The 11,487-nt window shown below is 39.6% G+C and overlaps 1 protein-coding gene across 2 annotated transcripts in view; it reads left to right on the top strand.

Annotated features, from left to right (window-relative positions):
* Positions 1–4,131: 4,131 nt before the first annotated feature.
* The window catches only part of plekhf2 (pleckstrin homology domain containing, family F (with FYVE domain) member 2), a 32,782-nt gene continuing 25,426 nt past the window's right edge, over positions 4,132–11,487 (top strand). Inside the window, exon 1 of one of the 2 annotated variants that reach the window (XM_015949968.3) lies at positions 4,132–4,777. The gene's annotated coding sequence lies outside the window, so the exon portion shown is untranslated. Of the gene's footprint in view, positions 4,795–11,487 lie in introns of both variants that reach the window. The other variant, XM_015949967.3, reaches the window with a different exon arrangement.

Below are 11,487 nucleotides of genomic sequence, written 5' to 3'. Positions count from 1 at the left end.
GCTTGAATCATTCCTGAGATCTTTCAGCTGGAAACAGGCGCAACAAGTACACATTATCTAATGAATCACATTCAGCTGGTGGGAAACAACATGGGATATGATATTTCTGCTAGCATCACCTGCTGTTTCATGCGGGTGAAAAAAATCAATTAGTGCAAATGGGCTAATCTAAATTATCTCAAATATCTGTGATTGCAGTTTCACCCTGGTGGTGCTCATGACTGTTTACGTTGATGACTTGAACAATCTGTTCCAAAACTCAAGAAAATGTCATCATTTCGGTTTAAACCCTATTTTACTTGGAGACAAAATGAAAGTTCGAAGGCTAACCATGGTTGATTTTCCTCGAAACGAGAAACACATTTATTCATGCACATTAAAATATAGATCTTTCTAGGATCTTATGAATGTGGTTCTGATACAGGTCATAAACATGGGTTTACTAAGTCTGTGCAAATATAACCAAATTCATGTTTTAACTTTGATTTAGGCTCCAAACAATCCCAAAACAACACCAGACACCCTTCTTGGTCCTTCAGGCTTCCTCTCTGCTTTTACTGCAGCACTGACTACATTTTGCTAATGAGTCTCATCAAATCAAGTAGAAAATCTAGTTTAAATAGTTTTAGCTAACATCCAGATACTTCAAAATGTACCTATTTGTTGTATTTCATTTACTAAATATGCTTGTTAATGACAGTGTAGACTGATTTGGTATGATAAAACTAATCTTAGTCTCGTTATAAATAATAATCACTAAATGTCTTAAATCTGCCACCTGAATACAGAAATTAGAGTCTTTTTAAAATGTAAACTCTGATTGGTTTTATAAGTCTGTGGTTAATTATATGATGTCAATGTCAACCAGAATAACCATGATTAAAAGTTTTCCCCATAATCAAGCAGTGGGATAACCATCAAAGCTAATGTGGAGAGAGGATTGGAGCGGTTGCATTTATCTGCCAGGAAAATATGTGTCCAAATTCAGGAAAACTTAAAGAGGATGCTGGAACATGAAAGATAACGAAGAAGAGGGACCAGAAATACAGAATCTTTTGATTATGTGCAGAGTATGAAAGCGTTGACAGCTGACACATCCTCCGAGCATGTGTTTTTATCTTCCAGCTCTGATCAGTCCTCCTTCTGCTCTCATCCCGAAAAATGGAGACTGGAGACAAGGCAATAGCAGAATCAGCTGATAGCTTCTACAGATAACACCATAACCATAGCTAAATATGTGGAGGATACAAGAACCTCGCTGCTGAAGGAAGATGTCAGAGTCATCTCACTCCATGGCCCAGAACCAACCCGTGGCTACAAAGAAAACTGCAAAAGAGAAGCTTCAGATTCAGAGGTTGATGAAACAGGGCACTGAGAGTCACTTGGCTGTTTTTTGCTTGTTTTATTTGATTTTATTTTTGTAGAGTTTAGTAATAATGATGTGAAGACCTTTGGTCATTCTGTGAACGGTTTAACATTAAGAATAATGATGATAATAATAACACATGTTATATGTAGTGCTTTTCATCAAAGTGCTTTATCATCAGCATAGAAATGATCATTTATATTTAGCGAGCATAAGATATGTAGCCTGGCAAGCCATCCTTTGTACGTGAATAAGACAGTCTGGCTACGGTCCATCGACAGCTCTCAGAGGTGAGGCGGGATCTACGACTGTCTTTGAAACAGTCTCTGCAGTCCGCCATACTCCATCAAAGAAGATACAAATTCCTCCATATTCTAAATAAACTTAAGTACCGATATCTGCCCTTGAAGCCCAAGTCTAAATAGTCGAAAGCTGATACCAAAGCCATTTCAAATGAGCCGTCGCCGTTTTTGTTTTATTTCAGTAAGATCCTACCCATCAACAGAGTGCTGTGATTGGCCCACCAAAATAATAAAGCACTGTGATAGGACCGCTAAAGAGCTGCTGCCACCTTTCACTCATTTGCACTAACATCCAACCCAGCTGACTGATTGAGCATTGCATTTGGACCACTACGGATGTCAGTCGACGGGGCAGCCCGACATTCATGTGGAAGAAGCAGGGAGAAAGATGAAAACACATTTTATCTAGATAAATGTGCTGTGATTGGCCAGCCACAATACTGATGGGGGCTGTGGAGCTTCCAATGGAGCATTGCTAGACCATCATGCATTACAAAATTATTTTGTTTCAGTAAATGTCTAGATTCTAGGCTATTAGGTCTGGCCTACAGAGAACAACAGCAGACCTAAGACTAACCCTTGAGGAACCCCCCGTTTTTTATTTGAATTTCACAGAAAAAAAATCACAGTTGTCAGAAAAAAACATCTAAATTAAGAATCAATTAAAAGGAAAAATAAATAAAGATCATTAAACAAGTGAATAAACATGCTTTTTAACTAGTAAAAAAAGCAAAAGATGAAAGTAAAAGCAGTTAAAAGTTATAAACACAAGACTAGACAGAAAACAAGACAACACATCCCTTTTGTCTCACACACAGATCAAAAAAAATTCCTCAAGAAGTCTTAAATAACAAAATCAAACAGAATGCATGTTGGATTTTATCATTTTACGTCATTTTACGTCAAAATTAAGTTTAAACAACCCATTCTCACAATTCTATCACTGCAGTCAGTGTCCATTTGACCAGTTATTAGCTCCTGCTGGTCGGGGTAGATAAGATGGAGCTATGAAAATGGTTAAATTGTGGAACATGAGAAAAAACAAAAATGAGCTTCGGGATGGATTAGGGTGGAAACCCTGCGGTGATGGGAATATTCTCTGCTTCTGTAATACTGGCATTCACACGGAGAGAGTTGGTTGTTTCAAGGCTCAACCTGTCATTAAGTAAATCTGGAAAAAAATTTAAATAAATTGCTAGAAACCTTTAAAAAAGGTCAGAATGAAAAGTGTACACATCAGCTGAAGCCAACACTAACTAGTTTCTTATTTTAAATAAAAGTTTAATTGCATAGAAATAAGTATTTAAATAAAAATATTGGTATTTTTTATTTGATACCAGCAACATGCAGGTGAATTTACTTAGTTTTTACATAAAGAGGAGATTTGCACTCCTCCATGAGGCATTTTTCAGTTAACCGGAGGTGAACCAAAGGCCACATGTTTAGTCATCAGTAGAGGGTGGTTGTAAATGATGGAAACAGCTTTTTAGCAGAGGGGAAATGGAAAACAGTGCAAGGTGATGTATAAAATGACAAACAGGTTTATAATAAACTTTGGAGCAAATAATCACTTCCAAAAATTGGGATATTCTAATTTTAGCTAATGTTCCACAACAAGTAATCCGTTTGGTGTGTGGTACATTTGGATGAACCCAACATAGAAGAAAAGCAGCGTTAGGTCAAAGAAATAGAATTTTACTTGTGATGAAAGAAATATTAAACAAAGGAGTTGTTGTGGTGTAAAACCAAACCAAAACAGAGCATGTATATTTGGTTTAGAGAGTGAATGACTTCCTTTTTTCTCCTTTGGGTAATTAAATAAATTGTTATCACCCTTCACCAAACTCTCTGACATTCCAGCAGTGTGGAAATATTCTCGGACTCATTCATTTGAAGTGTTGGGATATTTGACCAACCCTGTAAGGTCACAGTGGTTTTCTAATACACGATTAGTGTTGCTCTAAGCATCGTGGCATAATCTAATCTCCTCCGGTGTCTCGGTGCAGATTTAAGAGCTTTGATGATGCAAGTGAATAATCACATTGACTCTCTTTGGGTGTTTGGATGAACTGATAAGAGCACCGTCTTCCAGTTTTAGGAAGCAAACAGACTCAGATCTAGTTTGTGGTGAATGATCCAACTGTAAATGTGCTCTACACGCTTTAAAATAGTTCCCAAAAACTAATGAATCCAGAAGCAGATTTGGCCTGTAAAAGTATAAAATAAATAAAAAATAATAATGCAATGTATGTTCAACTTATGTTGTGTATTGTATTGATGAATTTGATACTTGCAGACCATCTCTGCTGATAAAAACTGAGATTTAAATCCAGGAATTTAAAATGATGGGGTTAAAACAACAGCATGTGTTATGAACTAGAGTTGGGTGCTAAACAACTAATGAGTGCAAATGTTTTCAGTTTTTAAAGGGGAAAGCCAAAATCTAGTAGTGTTTCCCTAAAAGTTTGAATTAAATGAATTTTGAATGTTTGGATGCAGATGAGCAGCGTCCTAGCTTAAGGGTAGAGTTTTTGCTGCCACAGGCATTAAGAGGGGGAAAGTAAATTATGGGGAGTTTATTCCCATTCCTGTTGTTTGTGGACACTATGGAAACCGTTGTGCTTTATTTTCTTCATTTTTTTGTTAAGGTGTCAGTGCATTTTTCCTACAAAGCCACAACATGTACCATCTTGTTTACTATTTTGAACCCCAGGCAGGTCTCCTCCCAAAAACTTGGCTTCTGTTCTTGCTCATGATGCCTTCACTGTCCCTTGGAATAATCAAAAAAACGAACTACTTCACTACACGACTTGGAAGAAGGAAAAGATTATTTTTCTTTCGAAATAGGTCAAAAATATGACTTCCCAAATAAAAGTACAGCAATGATTTGCTTCTCAGAACAGACAGCTTCACTTCGGATTTACCAGCCATTAGATTGCCCTTGAACGCATCTTCTTAACGCTGCCATGTTGTTGTTTTATCCACGGAGTTTCCAGCTGCTGTCGGTGTCTGCGGACACAGTGGTCAGTTCTCGAGGCAGACTTACTACTTTACCGATATCACCTGGAATACAGCAGAACTTTAGATCTATTGCAGAAGCTATTTCACAGTGAGTGCTACCGTCGGGTATGTAGTTCTTTGGGTTTATAAGTTGACTGATGATACTTTAACTCTTTGGCTAAAGCTGGTTCCGTGGGTTTCAGCTACTTTTTCCTCATTCATGTTAATAGCCTGTAAAAGCCCGCGTTGTGTGGGTGCTTTTCTTTTCCTTTCTCCTAAATGTTTATCGATTATCGAAACTGGGAACCGCTTTTTCACTCAAAACCGAACAAAAAAGAGTGAAGATTAGCTTTAAAGTAAAATGTATGAAGTGCTTGGAAGCTAACGTCTGAGCTAGCTAGCTAAGTCTGCCAACGGGCACCACTTTCTTTTGCCAACTTGGACAAAAAGTTGAAAAGTAAATTGAACTTTGAGACGTGAGGCATTGATAATAAGACTTTAACTTGTTTGTGGAATAATTACGTTCAATAATTGGTGGAAGTGCTGGACAGACTGGAAACACTTGAACAGTTTAGGTGGAAATACTTGGGCAGAAACTACTAACTTCAATGTGTCTTGGCTAATGGTAACAAATGGAAACTGAACTATTCGGGCAGTTGGGAGTCCACCTTATCGCAACACAGTTGTGGACGTGTGTACTCGAGTTTTCTACCACAAAAAAGGGAAGTTTGATATGTCTTCATTGTGTCTAAGTGCATAAAATCTCCATTAGCTTCAGATGACTGAGGGCATAATAAAGCAACATTTATTTACACATATTCTGTCCCCGTGGTATTGAGTTTATTATCTGTTTACAGCAACACACATTTTAGGTTAGAGCAATACTATTTAAATCATTAACACTGTCTCAAAGAAGAGTGAAACATTAAACATAAAATGTAAAAAAATAAAATAAAAATAAAACTTATTTGATATCTATTGCACACAACATTGTTTTAGATTGAAATAGTTCATTTGTTTTTGTATTTTCCCCTTAATTTTTCTAAGTTTGCATTTCTTTAAAGTATGTGTCTATTAAAAATTGTAGCATTTTTCTTATTTATATATTTTCTTATAGAATTTTCTACTTCTCTTTCAAATTCAGTTTCTTTTTTAAGTTTCTGTGACTTCACATTATTGCAAAGATTATTATGAAACCAGGTGAGACAAGCTGTCGTTCAGTCATAGATGAAAACACAACATTGCAAAATATTTACACCCGCACCAGTGTCAGAGGGGGACAAGCTTAACTTTCTATTTTTTAAGGATCTAAAGTAGTAAAATTAGAGCCCTATGAAATCCATTTCATTTTCTTCCCTAGTTGAGATTTTCTTTTTTTTTTATTCAACTTTTTTTTTACATGGTAACAAATGATTAGATAATAAAAAAAATTAACAAGATTTTCTGGGGAAAACAAGCTTTTAAAATAGATGACAGTTTTTCTAGTGAGAGTTGCTTTTTGTTTCTAAAAATGGGTTGCAGTGCCTAAATCTGGTGACAGAATGTCATTCTTACTTCATCCTTACATATTGCACCTTTGGTAACAGCAAGCATTAATAACATGCCGCTGTAATTTCTGCTAAATTATATATAAATAGTAAAATGAAATCAGTGATTTTTGTTACCAGTAGTAGTCAAGACCCCCACCACCAAAGAGGAGTTCAAGCAGAAGATGCAAAAAAACAAACAGACAAAAAAAACATCAATAAATGTACTCAAACTTTAAAACTTCAATGCTTGTATTAAAGCCAATTTATTTTCAGGCTGTATTTTTAATGTTTGTTTGCATTCTAGCTTTACAAATGAAGGCAGTGGTCTTTCAGGATGTGGCATGTTACTCTACAGCTAGCATAGCCTCTGTTGCAATGTGTTGCATTTTAAATGACACAGTTTTAAATGTGATCCTCTTCATTTGCGTAATGAGGTAGGAATGCCCACAGTTATGTTTAAAACATTCTCAGGAATCTTAAGCCTGCCGCACACGAGAGCAATCTGCAGAGCAAACGGCCTCGAATGACCGTTGGCTCAGCAGATTGCTCGCCGTGTGCACCTGATTTTCACTGAGTTTTCCACCTCACAAGAAGCTGAGACGAATATCTGACCATTCAGATATTTTCCGCCTCACGGGGGGTAGAAACTCACCGTGTGCGCACTACTGAGCTGCCGGCTGAGCTGAACTATTCTAGTGGCCAATCGAAGCGCCTTCTCTGATCACATGATTCCAAGATGGCAGCCCCCTGTCTGCATGTCAGAAAATAAGCAAAACGGAGACAGAGCTGGAAACGGAGGAAATGCCTCTACCTTTTTTGTTGACGAAGCGCCGCCACCGGCATTTCAAGGTTAGGAAAGTTATGGGTACGGTGGCTGGAAATAAGGGCCAGGCGAAGAGTTTGTGCCAATTTACTCCCAAGAGATGCGACTGAAAGACCCAGAATCCTCAGCGTCTCGTGAGGCGGAAATTTAAGTGAAAATCAGGCGCACACGGCGAGCGATTGCTCTCGTGTGCAGCAGGCTTTAAAAGAAAATGGAAATGACCAGACTGGGAAAACACAGAGGATAAAAAGCCATGCAGGAAATTACACTGAACACATTCATAGATGGGTTCTTTTAATTGACTTTTTTGATAATAATTCAATTAAAGTGGTAGTATGTAGTTTCCTGGCGCTAAGGGGCAGTACATACATAACTTTCTGGGTAGTTTTACACCATATCGTCGTGTCTGTCGTAGTTTAAAAACACATTACGTAGGACTGGACGATAGTTCAGTAGTCCAGTATATCTATCGATAGGTGTGTGGTGCGATAAAAACAAAAAACTGGGTCTATTAAACTTCAATAAAAAGTTTATTTTTTCATTATAACCTATCAGGTAGCAGCATACTAGACTCACTACTTACTCCTAACCCATCAAAACCACAGACTCGGGTATGCTGCATCACCAGTCTCTCCCCTCTCACCAAAACTGGGCATGAGACAGCAAGATGTCGCACCGAGAAGAGGTGGAGAAAAATAAAAATACCAAAAATAAAATGGTCAGGGCTGCATGTAAAATATATTTTCTACCATAAAAATTTATTTTCAATAATTCTATCAATCAGTATAAAAAAAATTATCGATGTACTTTTTTCTATATTGTCCAGCCCTAACATTACGAAAAATTTTACCTGTGGAGCAGAAAGCATGCAACCTCAGACTTTGATGGTCCTTCAGTTAATTCCAGAATGCAATGCCGATTGTAGTTTTCTGGCGCTGTGGTTTCCAGATCTGCTCGGGGTCCTGCACCTGACTATGCCTTCATCATACTATGGCAATACCACTTGGCCAAAATATATTCAGGGGTGGACATTAACTTCTAAACCAACCGGCCAGCCAGGCCGGTAACTCTGAATATTTACCGGCCCCGCCAAGAATCTACTGGCCCCGCTGGTCAGCTGCCAAAACGAGTCAAAATAACAACTGAACCGTTTTAAATGTAATAAACCTTTATTTTGTACACATTCACAAACATAATAACGTATTCAAGTTTGAATTTGTTTGTTCCCTCAACAAAACTCAATTTTGTCGTCGCATACTTCCGGCATACAACGCAGTACATCACCAACTCCGCTTTGCTGTACTCGAGCCATTGGCTGTGTTCAAGATGAGCCAGTTCTGTGCAGATTAGACCAGCGGTGATCGGCGAGCAGTGCATGCCGGTTAGATTTGTGTCTGACTTGACGCCTACTTGCTCTGACGTCATGCATACGTAGGCAACGATAACCTCGTGAGATCAAGGCGGCCGCAGATTTTGGAGCAAGGCGCTGCAGTTGCTCTCCCTTGGCTGCAAAACCTAGAGGATGACGGGAAACGCCTGGCTCTCACCTGATCTAAGATCTGATTGGTTCATATTTTGATCCAAACATCTGGTGGTAGAACATGAAATGTTAGTTGGTCACATGTGTTCTGTAAATCATGTTATGTTGATGATGACAACTATATAGGCCATAAAGAGAAATGTATTTTGTTTTCTTTTGCCACGTTTCCTATGAGCACACTGAAGCTACAGCTGCTAACCTTTACTTATTATTACAGTCATGTCTTCATATACAATATATGATATCCACGAGCACGTGAGGATGTGTTTCAGCTGCTAACAGGCACCAGAATTAAAATTGAAAATTGAACAAGTGTGAACGCTAACGCGATATCTTCAGCCATCGTCACCCCCGAGCTACACATGTAGGGAAATCTGTCCGACTTAAACGTCGGCTTTCAGCCACTCCCCCTGCTGCTTCCGTCTGCTCTCGTCTGTTTTCCAGGCGAGGCGCTGCTAAACTCTAACACGGCCATTCTCTGCGCCTCCCGTCTTCTTTAAACTGCCAACAATCATTCGACCTACGCACACACTTCTCTGCTTCATACCGTTTCGAACTGTCTCGCTTCTCCTCACCAGTTTTAAAGCGTTTTGCCGGAGATTTAATCAAGAAATCCCATCCCTGTGGTGGCGCCATCTTCCTGCGTGCTTGTGTGTTTCTAGCGTGGTTCCACTTCGTCTTTAATAGTGAACTTATAGTTCACGTGACTATAACTAAAATCGTGCAGTACGTGCACGAATTGTATAAGTGCAGTACGTGGCTAGAGGTGTGCAGGTTCACGGACGCGAAACGAAAACGGCGGCTTCCTACAGGGCGCGGCCATGATGTAGGTGAAAGCCGGTGTGTAAATGACAAACAAGGCTTGGGCGCCACCCGGGCGGTAAGTCGTCAAGTATTTACCGCCCTACGAGAAAATTTAGCGCTCGGGCGTTTTAAATGGTAAATGGCCTGTATTTGATATAGCGCCTTCTAGAGTCCTGGAACCCCCCAAGGCGCTTTACAACACAATCAGTCATTCACACACACATTCACACACTGGTGGGGATGAGATTCAATGTAGCCACAGCTGCCCTGGGGCGCACTGACAGAGGCGAGGCTGCCGAGCACTGGCGCCACCGGTCCCTCCGACCACCACCAGCAGGCAACGTGGGTTAAGTGTCTTGCCCAAGGACACAACGACAGCGACAGACTGAGCGGGGCTCGAACCTGCAACCTTCCGATTGCGGGGCGAGCACTTAACTCCTGTGCCACCGTCGCCCCTAAAGGTCCACTCCTGATATTGCATATCTTTTTCAAATATGTTCTTTCACATATATTTTGGAAAGAGTTTAGCAGAATCCATGTTTCGTACTCCCTCAATGTTCTTGAGCATGGTAAATGGCTTTCTAGAGTCCTGGAACCCCCCAAGGTGCTTTACAACACAATCAGTCATTTGCCCATTCACACACATGTTCACACACGAGCACTGGTGCCACCGGTCCCTCCAACCATCACCAGCAGGCAGGGTGGGGCTCGAACCCACAACCTTCCGATTACGGGGCGAGCGCTTAATATAACTTCTGTAAGTCATACATCCAACCAATCTAGTGTGATGTCATTGACAGGTGCAGGACCCTGAGCCGGCCAGAAGGAAACATGGCGTCAAATATGGCGTACAACAGACACAAGACCAGGGCTATTCAATTCTGGGCCTTGAGGGCCAGTATAGCATATTTTAGTGGTTTCTCTAGTTCAACACACTTGATTGAGTGGTTGAATCACCTGTGCAGCAGCTCATTAGGCTCTGCAGAAGCCTGTTAATCACCTGCTGATTGAAATCAGGTGTGGAAGCAGGGTTAAAACCGAAACGTGCTGTATACCGGCCCTCAAGGCCCAGAATTGCATAGCCCTTTCTTAAACACTAATAACAATAATGGTCTGGTATTATTCTAATGCATAAAACAGTCCTATTGTCTGGCCCAATTCTAGGCAAACATTAAGATTAAACAAATATGAGAACATCCACAAATTTTTTTCGACGAAAAGGGTTCAAAATTGTCTTCAAGTTTTAGAAAGCAACTGATTTTTGCTTATATTATTTCAATCTATTGCAAATGTTAATAAGCCAGAAAATAAACTCATAATTTAATCTCTAACTTTTTTACATTTTATTTTTGCTGCTCCAATCATAAAGCGTTGACGTATTAAAAAGAGGCTACATCAGAACCGTTTACAGAACGTTTCCCGTTTGGTCTTTTCCACAAATCTAGCCTTCAAAACTTAAATGGTTCAGTTGAGAAGATTCAACATCTGGACAAAAAAACAGTTCATGTCTGGATGGCGAGGAGAAATGTCAGTGCTGTTTTTAGATGGTTGTACCACCTGAAGACGAGTTGGGGACACATAATGATAATAGTTACTTTAAAATAGCTCCTGACGAACATGTTCACCAGTGCCAACCTCAACTTGGTGACCAATTCTGCTTTTCCATGAAAACTATTAGCAAAGAAAAGTCGAGTTTCTGAAGCATCACGTGTCTGTTGGTTGTTCTCACTTTGTACTTCCTTAGATGACTGAAAGTAGGAGGTGTGGTAGGAAATCACCATCAGCTCTGTCAGATATGAAGACGAATAATCTGATTGCAGGCAGTTCAAACTGAAACGTTCATGGTTCAATTACTTTGTCAAAGCAGCACAGTCCTTCAAAGCAATAATCTAAAAGCTTTAATTTATTTTTAGTGTATTTTTTCTCCAACTATGCATCTGGTAAAACCAGCTCTTCCAGAGCTGAAGAGGGTTAATTAGAGTAAAAGTAAGCCACAAGACTGGCCAGCACGTCATCCATTCTGTTGTTGCATAAGACGTCTCATCTCTTTCTCTACTTCTGTAATCCAATGCTATAATCTGACATGTCTTGGTTTATAAATGGATGCAGATTACTTCCATGTT

Source organism: Nothobranchius furzeri, chromosome 5 (assembly GCF_043380555.1).
Source record: "Nothobranchius furzeri strain GRZ-AD chromosome 5, NfurGRZ-RIMD1, whole genome shotgun sequence".
Classification (NCBI taxonomy): domain Eukaryota; kingdom Metazoa; phylum Chordata; class Actinopteri; order Cyprinodontiformes; family Nothobranchiidae; genus Nothobranchius; species Nothobranchius furzeri.
Note: the sequence above shows the minus strand (reverse complement) of the source record. Positions and strands in the feature narration are given on the sequence as shown.